The sequence below is a fragment of the Mustela lutreola genome, chromosome 8 (genome assembly GCF_030435805.1).
Source record: "Mustela lutreola isolate mMusLut2 chromosome 8, mMusLut2.pri, whole genome shotgun sequence".
In the NCBI taxonomy this organism is placed as follows: Eukaryota; Metazoa; Chordata; class Mammalia; order Carnivora; family Mustelidae; genus Mustela; species Mustela lutreola.
The window spans coordinates 1,288,749-1,297,543 of NC_081297.1; the positions used below are offsets into that span (position 1 = coordinate 1,288,749).

At 53.0% G+C, this 8,795-nt stretch overlaps 1 pseudogene; it reads right to left on the reverse strand.

Annotated features, from left to right (window-relative positions):
* Window positions 1-1,567: 1,567 nt before the first annotated feature.
* On the reverse strand, window positions 1,568-8,515 carry LOC131838238 (histo-blood group ABO system transferase 1-like; annotated as a pseudogene).
* Window positions 8,516-8,795: the final 280 nt, after the last annotated feature.

Consider the following 8,795-nt stretch of genomic DNA (forward strand, 5'->3'; position numbering starts at 1 on the left):
AGAGGTCTAATGCAGGTCCCCTGGAGAGAAGGGTGTCGGGCACCTTTGTCTGGGACAACAGTCAGCAACGCCCAGCCCAGGCCGCTGGGGCTCCCCTCACCTAGCAGCGCTCGGCCTCAGACTCCGCTCCAGAAACTCCGGCGCCCGGGCCGTTTCACAGATGGGTCGTCAGGAGTGTGCGGCACAGCGCGGGGGAGACAACAGGGAATGGAACAGCGTTCGTGCCCAAGAAGATGCAGGGGATCCACGGTCCCAGTCCTCGTGACACAGTGTCCTGTAGTTACTGTCCCAATGTCATCTGGGCACGGGACCCAGGAGCCCCTCCTGCCACCCTGCTCCTGGGAACATTCAGGAGAGTTTGAGGAGGTGGAGGGGATCCAGGGTCCCAGCGGGGCCAGGGGAAAAGGTCAGGTCAGCACGGGGAGGACAGATGGACGTGCCCTGAGCTGAGGTGCCCTCGGACCTCACCCCAAATGAGGACTCCGGATGTAGGGACCGGACTTGTGCTCTTCCACTGCCTCCTCCGTACTTCATTTATTCACTCTCTCCTTCCCTCCACTCTTCCCGCCCTCCCCCTCCCTCCTCCCCCCTCTCCTCACTTCCCCTCTCCCCCTCCCTCCCGCCTTCTCCTCCCGGCCTGCCTCCCAGCCCCCCTCACTCTCCCCTCCTCCCGCTCCCATCATTTCTGTCCCCTCCCCCTCACTCCCTCCCCGCCTCGTGCCCCTCTTCCCTTCCGCAGGAGATTTGGGGTCCCTGTTCTGTGCTGAGCACTGGGGTCTCATCAGTGACCACTTCCCCCAACACACATGGTCATGTCCACTGTGGGAGGTGACAGGGGGCAGTCCTCAGGGCTAGCAGTGGTGATGAGCACCAGGAATCTACTCCTGAAAACAGAGCCCGGTTGCACAGAGAAAAGAATGGAGAGGGACGCCTGGGGGGCTCAGTGGGTTAAGCCGCTGCCTTCGGCTCAGGTCATGATCTCAGGGTCCTGGGATCGAGTCCCGCATCGGGCTCCCTGCTCAGCAGGGAGCCTGCTTCTCTCTCTCTCTCTCTCTCTCTCTCTCTGCCTGCCTCTCTGCCTACTTGTGAACTCTGTCTGTCAAAAAAATTTTAAAGAATGGAGAGACCCATACTTAGCACTTCCTTAGCACCTCCTCTAGAAAAATCTAGTCCTGAAAAGGGTTGAAAAGTTAATATATCCTAGACTTCTTGCAGTGTGAGTGCTAATGGCCCATATGTCCTGATTCCTAGATGCAACAAAGACTAAATCATCCCATGTCGACTGGGGGTTTGTGACACAACTTTTATGACCAAATAAAAGCATTTCAGCCAACCTCTCCAAGGCCTCCGAGTTTTCCCAAGTGTCTCTGTGATTCCCTGACTCTTTCATCGACCTCCCTGGGAGGTTCTGTCCTATTGTCTTGTCTCCTGCCTTTTCTGCAACCCTTCTGTGGTCTCCCCTGCCCCTACCAGGGCCACCCTCACCAGGATTCCCCATGCCCCTTGGCTGGGTGCCCACACCCCACACTGGGCTCCATGGACCCTATGTTCTGTGCTCCCTCTGGGGTCATCTGGCATCCCCCTTGAAGCGGCCTGCATCTCCCTGCACTGGGTCTCCTCTGACGAATCTGTGAGGCTTGCTTGTGCCGATGTCATGGGCATGGAAGTGCGAGTCCGGAAGGTCCAGACTTGCTCCCAGTCCCAGCGTGTAGAGCCTGGGCCGAGAGTGGTCCCTGAGCAGAGGAGGAGTTGGGCCGGGGGAGGCTGAGGGAGCACGTGACACAGTGAGCCCCCAGGTGGAGAGTGAGCACCATGGGGGACTGGCGCTGGGACCTGCTGGGAGACCATGTCCCACCTGCACTGATCTGTCCCCAGGGCTGGAGGTCGTCAGGGTACCCACCCTCCCAGGCTGGAGGCTGGCAGTGACTGGTGGGGGAGGCATGACTGGTGCCAGAGAGAGAGCCCTCGGGCAGAGAGGAGGGTGCAGGTGCTGCCCCCGCAGCACGTGCCCTGGGGCAGACTGGAGGTGGGGGGGGCACCGGCAGACAGCAGTATCTGCAGCTGGGGTCTCCACACAGGCCCCCTCCTCAGGCTCAGCACAAGCTTGTCTGGATGGCCTATGACCCCAAACACAGAGTCTGGCCCAGGACCTCCCCTCAAGCTCCTACTCCCAGTCCTTTATACTCAGCTCAAGTGCAAGAAATGGCCTATAGCTCAGGTGGTGTTGGGTGCATAGAGACATGTGATTTTCTGGCTCATGCTGTAACATTGCTGGCATTTTAAAGATCTCAGGACTTTGATTCAAAGACTGTAGGATGCTGGAGACCCCAGACAGCTTTCTGGAAACCTGCCTCTGTGCCTTGCAGCCCTCCCATCCCATAAGCTCTGCTCAGAAGCCCTCCGGGCCACAGACCCATGGTCTAGGGTCCTCAGATGGCCCAGACGACATGCCTTCAAACAGCCATCCAGGTGGGGCAGCAGAACACGCTGCAGATTCCAGCTACACCCCCGCCCCCCAGAAAGTGAGGGTGCTGCTGGACGAGCCGTCCAAAAACAGCCAGGACAGGTTCCAGGAAAACACCACAGGCTCAGAAGTAACTGAGGAGCATCTGAAGGTCAGGTCAGGACAGTAGGAATCTCGGGTGGTTTTGCCTTGGGGCAGCTCCCATCGCCCCTAAACCCTCAGTGTGATGGCTCCGCTGGGGGTGTGGGAGGGACCAAGCCTGGAAGACCTGCGGCTCCACTGTCAAAGGTCGTCAACTTGATCTGTGCACAGTTGGGAAAACCCAGCCACATCCCAAAGAATTTCTGGAAACAGTAGCCAGCTCAGTGTCAGCCGACCTGGGAGGTCAATCTTCCAGCTGCCTGAGAAGGAACCAAGCCACAGACCAGCACACTAGCCAGAAATGGAAGAATGAGAACCAGTTCTTCATTTCAATAGCTTCTGAGCTACCAGTTTGTTCCTATGGTTAGTATACTGTGCAAGGCCTTGAAAATGTTCTCCTCATGTTCTCTGCTGGAGAGGACCTTGAAAAATCTCTGGTTTATAGGTAAAGTCATCCATAATTGACCTTGGTTGGCATAGCCATGCTGGAAAAAGTATGGGTTTCCCCAAAATACTAAAAATAGAAGTTCTGTATGATCCCCCTACCAGGTAGACCTTTGCAGGAAATGAAGTCAGTTTCTCGAAGTAAGATCTGCACACTCTCCCCAAGGAGGGGCAGCCAACCTTAGCAACAGAGCACCCATGTGGGAAGTCATAGGCAACCTTCCCCTAGAGGCAGGTGCCTCCCTGGACAAGGGACTGCCCCAGGGCTGGGCTGTCTCCACAGCAGTGCATTCAATGTCTTGGATACTAGGAGGAGACAGAGTGCAGCACCAGGCCAGTGAGCATCAGGACACACTGTCCAAATATGGCACCTTGACAAATACAAGACAGAAACTGAAAGAATTGTGCATAGAGCAGAAGCAGGAAGGTCTGTCATTCCCAGCCATCAGCCTTCTTCCCTGAAGCAGGTCAGAATACTCTCATGTGGCACTTTCTCTCCCCAGACCTAAGGGAGTGATGTGGAAAACAGAAGCAGAAGAAAAATTATTAAATTTCCTTATCCACTGACAAGCCCTTAAAACAATCATTCCCAAGCATATGGCCTACAGATATACATGACAAAGGTTTTATTACCTTTTTTTTTTAAGATTTTGTTTATTTATTTGACAGAGATCACAAGTAGGCAGAGTCAGGCAAAGAGAGGGAGAGAAGCAGGCTCCCTGCTGAGCGGAGAGCCCGATGCGGGGCTCGATCCCAGGACCTGAGATCATGACCTGAGCCGAAGGCAGAGGCCTCAACCCACTGAGCCACCCAGGCGCCCCAGGTTTTATTACTGTTAATGAATAACACTTTTCCCAACAACAGCTATTCCCTCGAGGTCCTGGAAACCTTGCTTCCAAAATTCCTTAGGGACTTACAACATCCCTAACCTCCTCCCAACTTGCAAGCATATAATGGACCACTGCTCACTGCCCCGGAGCAGCAGCTCTTTCTGCCCACAGGTCCTATCCCCATGCTTTAATAAACCACCATTTTGCACCAAAGATGTCTTAAGAATTCTTTCTTGGTCATCAGCTCTGGACCTCACCCCACTGAACCTCATTTATATTCTTTTTTTTTTTTTTTAAGATTTTATTTATTTATTTGACAGAGAGAGAAAGTACAAGAAAGCAGAGAAGTAGGCAGAGAGAGGGGAGGGGAAGCAGGCTCCCCGCTGAGCAGAGAGCCCGATGTGGGGCTCGATCCCAGGATCCTGGGATCATGACCTGAGCCGAAGGCAGAGGCTTTAACACACTGAGCCACCCAGGCGCCCCAAATATTCTAAGACATCATCAGGAGGACATGCTGATCACCAGAGTCAAGGAATTTAGGGCCACAAAGGCTGTAGGAAAAAACCTGGTTAAACTAACATTTGTCTTCTAGTTACTTTTTTACCATATACCAGCCCTAGCTCAAACCCATGTCTCTCAATTCTTCACACATTGATTGCTTCTTTGCCTAAAATGTGGAACTGTCGGCTCCAATCGCCTCTGCCGGTCTCCACGTTCTTGTGAGGCTCCCACCAGAAAAATCAATACACTTTGCCAGCTTTTCTCCTGTTCATCTGTCTTTGTCAAGTTCCAGACCCAGCCAGGGACCTTAAGAGGAGTCGAAGAAAAGTTCCCTCTCTTGCTGCCTTGGGCCGGGAGTTGGGGGCGGGGGCGCTGGAGGAGTCAGTAAAACCCATCCCATCTTCCGGACCTTGGTAAAAACTTCCCTCTGCTGAGAAGCAGCACAGGGCTGTGCATGGCTGGGGGAGCCCCAGAGGGAAGGTGGAACATGTAGGAAGCCACCTGACCCCCAGCCGGGGGAGGTGACCCCACTGACAAGTCCAGGGTGTGATGCTGAATAGTATCATGGAAGCTTCCCGAATATCAGACCTTCCCCACCCCAGGCTTCATTACTGCTGCTCATTGTGGTTGCTGCTGTTGGCTTAGTGACTTTTCTGAACTTTGTCCAGTCTGTGTTCTGTGCTATGTATGGCCAGCGAACCACTGTGCTGTTAACTTAGTGGTCAGCCCATGGCTGGGCAGAGGGGTCACCCGTGTTTCCGAGCTATGGCTACAGATTGGAGGGCCCCACAGCCTCCTCCTCAGGTTTGAATAGTCTGCTCGAGCGGCTCACGGAACTCAGGGAAACACGTTACTTACTAGACGACCCGTTCATTAAAAGGACAGAACTCAGGACCAGGCAGCTAGAAGCGATGAGCAGGGCAAGGTGTGTAGCAGAGGCTCAGAGTTCCACCGCTCTCGGAGTGAAAGAGGCCTTTACCCACCTGCACTCTGACCTTCGTCTGTTCTTCCGAACTGATGACGTCCCTCCTTCCGACTCATCTGGTAAGTCAAAGACCTGGCAGGCACCAAAATGACCCCTCAAGCAATAGCCACTGCATGACACCAGCAAGACCCTGCATGATGGACCCCAAGACAATGATTGACTGGAACTTTAATGACACCCTGCACCTGCCCACCAGCCTTTGTCCGAGATTTTCCTCCCATGAAAGCCTAGGAGTGTTTTCAGCACCTTGAGATCATGCCAGTTCTCTGCTTTCCAGTGTCGGCTGTACTGAAATACATTCCTTCTCTGTGTCACCACCACCTGACTCTCTGCCTTTGGATCTGGGCCACTGTGAATACTGCAATGTAGCAAGTCAAATTCAGTTCCTCCCCTCCCTAGGATTCACTGCTGCTGCTCCTCTCACTGTAGTTCTGCTGTTGGCTTAGTGATGTTTCTGAACTGATTTTATCAAATCTGTATCCCTTGTCGTGTGTGGCCACAGAAGTGTATGGTCTGTGAATGTAGTGATTAGCCGTCGATTGGGTGAGATTTCCTTAAATATCTGGAAACTACCCTCCTTCTGAAAAAACAAACAAACAATCAAAACCTCCAGTCTTTGCAGATGGGGAGGAGGGCTCTGGGTGCGTGGGTGTCAGGATACATCTTCCGCACCAGCCAGGCCTCTTAGCACTCTGCCTTGGCCTTCACTTCCTATTTGCCGGGCCTAACAATCACCAGAGGGTGAGCCTAGGGCCTTCTTTGGTCATCCCTGAGCAGGAATCCAGCCCTCGCAAGCAGTGTCTCAGGGACTCGGGTATAGGTCAGAGCTCCCAGGCCCTTGTTCCCTAAAGCTCATCACTCAGCCTTTCTTCCCATGATTCTGCTTGGTTTCTCTTTGCCCCAACTCTTATCCATTGCCCTAGCAGAGAGTCACATATGCCCTTAAATGGTTTGGACACCGAATGTCCTCCAGTAGCCACCTCACTACTGGGAGAGTTGGTAGAAAGCAGCAAGTCACAGAGGAATCCAAGGGTCTGGACTAGGTGTTTCCCTCTCCTGAGATGGGGACATCTGTGAGAGGAACAGGTGGCCAGCTGGTGGGGCGGGGTGCAGGCACCTGATGTGGACAGTAGGTAGGTGAGGCCGAGCCCCCCAGGGTATGTTCCTGACATCTGGACTGAACTGATCGTCAAAGCTGCAGATTGGCTGGGGAACATCTTCAGGCTGAGGAGGAAAATGAGGGGCGCAGAGGGGACTGAGGAGGCTTGGCTTAGACAGGAAAGGGCTGAGCCATTCCTTCAGCGGAAAAGTGCGTCAGGTCCAGGCTCTTGAGCCCAAGTCCAAAACTTGAGCCCATTGTGCTTCATGAAATAAGCCAGTCCCTCACGACTGATACTGGAGGACCCACTAGTGAGGGACAGAGAATACTCCAACTCATAGAGGTGGAAGGAGGTGCTGGGGTTGGGGAGGGGAAGTGGGGGATTCAGGTCTCATGGGTAGAGGTTCAGCTTGGGATGATGAAGAAGTGGTGATAATGGACGAAGGTGGCAGGCGCAGAACAGTGAGTGTATTTATTGCCACTGAATTGGACACTGGAACGTGCTTAACGGTACCAATTGTACATCAGTTCCAGCACAGTAAGAAAGAAGTGAGGCAGGAGATGGGGTGAGGCAGAAGGATGGGGCCACTGCAAGTCCCAGGAGGGCAGGGATCCTGTATCTTAGTTCTCACTCTCATGCTCTGCACCCTGTTGGAGCTCACAGCAGGCACTCAGTGAATGCTCGCTAAGACGCCGTGCAGGCAGATGAGGGCACAAGTGCAGACCCACCGGGGGGCGCTGGGGAATCCCAATGGGACGTGCATCCAGACTGAGTGAGCGCCCACATTTCACAAGCATCAGCACAAAAATAGCCATTTACAACCAAGGCAGATGACCATAAGCTGTATTACAAAGCTGTGATCATCAAGATGGTATGGTATCAGCACAAAAACAGACGCATAGATCAATGGAACAGAATAGAGAACCCAGAAATGGACCTTCAACTTTATGGCCAACTAATCTCTGACAAAGCAGGAAAGAATATCCAATGGAAAAAAGAAAGTCTCTTCAATAAATGGTGTTGGGAACACAGGACAGCCACATGCAGAAGAATGAAACTAGACCATTTCCTTATACCATACATAAAAATAGACTCCAAATGAATGAAAGTCCTCAGCTGAGTCATGAATTCATCCAAATCCTTGAGAAGAACAGAGGTAGCAACCTCTTTGACCTCAGCCACAGCAATTTCTTGCTAGACAGGTCTCCAAAGGCAAGGGAAACAAAAGTAAAAATAAACTGTTGGTATTTCATCAAGATAGAAAGCTTTTGCACAGCAAAGGAAACTGTCAACAAAACAAAAAGACAACCAACAGAATGAGAGAAGATATTTGGAAATGACCTATCAGATAAAGAGCTAGTATCTAAAATCTAGATAGAACCTACCTAACTCAACACCCACAGAACAAATAATCCAATCAAGAAATAAGCAGAAGAAATGAACAGATGTTTCTCCAAAGAAGACATCCAAATGGACAACAGACATAAAAAGCCACCGTGGGTCCCACAGGTCCTCCAGGAATATCACCTTGGTGGGCTTGTGGTACCGGCGGATACCTGTTCAAGTGGCTCTTGTCACACCACACAATCTTGATCCCATTGGCCAGGTCGACCCTCATCGCCTGGTGACAGGCCGAAGTCAGTCAGTGAACCTCCACCCCCAAACCCCCCAAAAAGGTCCCTATGTAGTGAATGTCACCCTGGTCTCTGAGGATGTGGGCCTGGGACTGTGGCCACTGCTGGTAGCTGAAGTCTTCATGGGACATCCAGGAGAAACTGGGGTGCAGGATGCCAAAGAGGAAGGACGGGATTTTCATGCCCATGTGATCACAGAACGTCATGTCCACATCTTCACACAGCAAGTCATCCACCTCACGGAGGAAGTGCTGCTCACAGAAGCGGCTGACCATCACCATGTGCTGCATGGACACATCCCGCCACTGAGAGGCATGGGGACCACGATGACCACCACCCTCCAGCACTCCCGGCGGGGCACACAGGCCCGGCAGCCCACTGGCCAATGAAGACCTAGTGACCCTGTGTCCCACCATGATGGGCTTCTGTGCCCTCTGCAGGAACAGCTCCAGGAAGAGCACCTATCTACAGGGACTAGGGTCAAGGCGGGAGCAGGGTCACTGTCAGAGGCTGGAGGCAGGACCCCAAACCTGGGGCCCGTGGACATGTGCACCTTCTTCAGGGGGACAGGCCCTGGGCTGCTTTAAGCAACAGCCACTCTCCCAGTCTGTCCTGAGCAAGTCTGCTCATGGGGCCTCCCTACATTCCGCTCCCGAGATGGGAGCCATCAGCAACCCATCATGCAAAGGGGAGCTT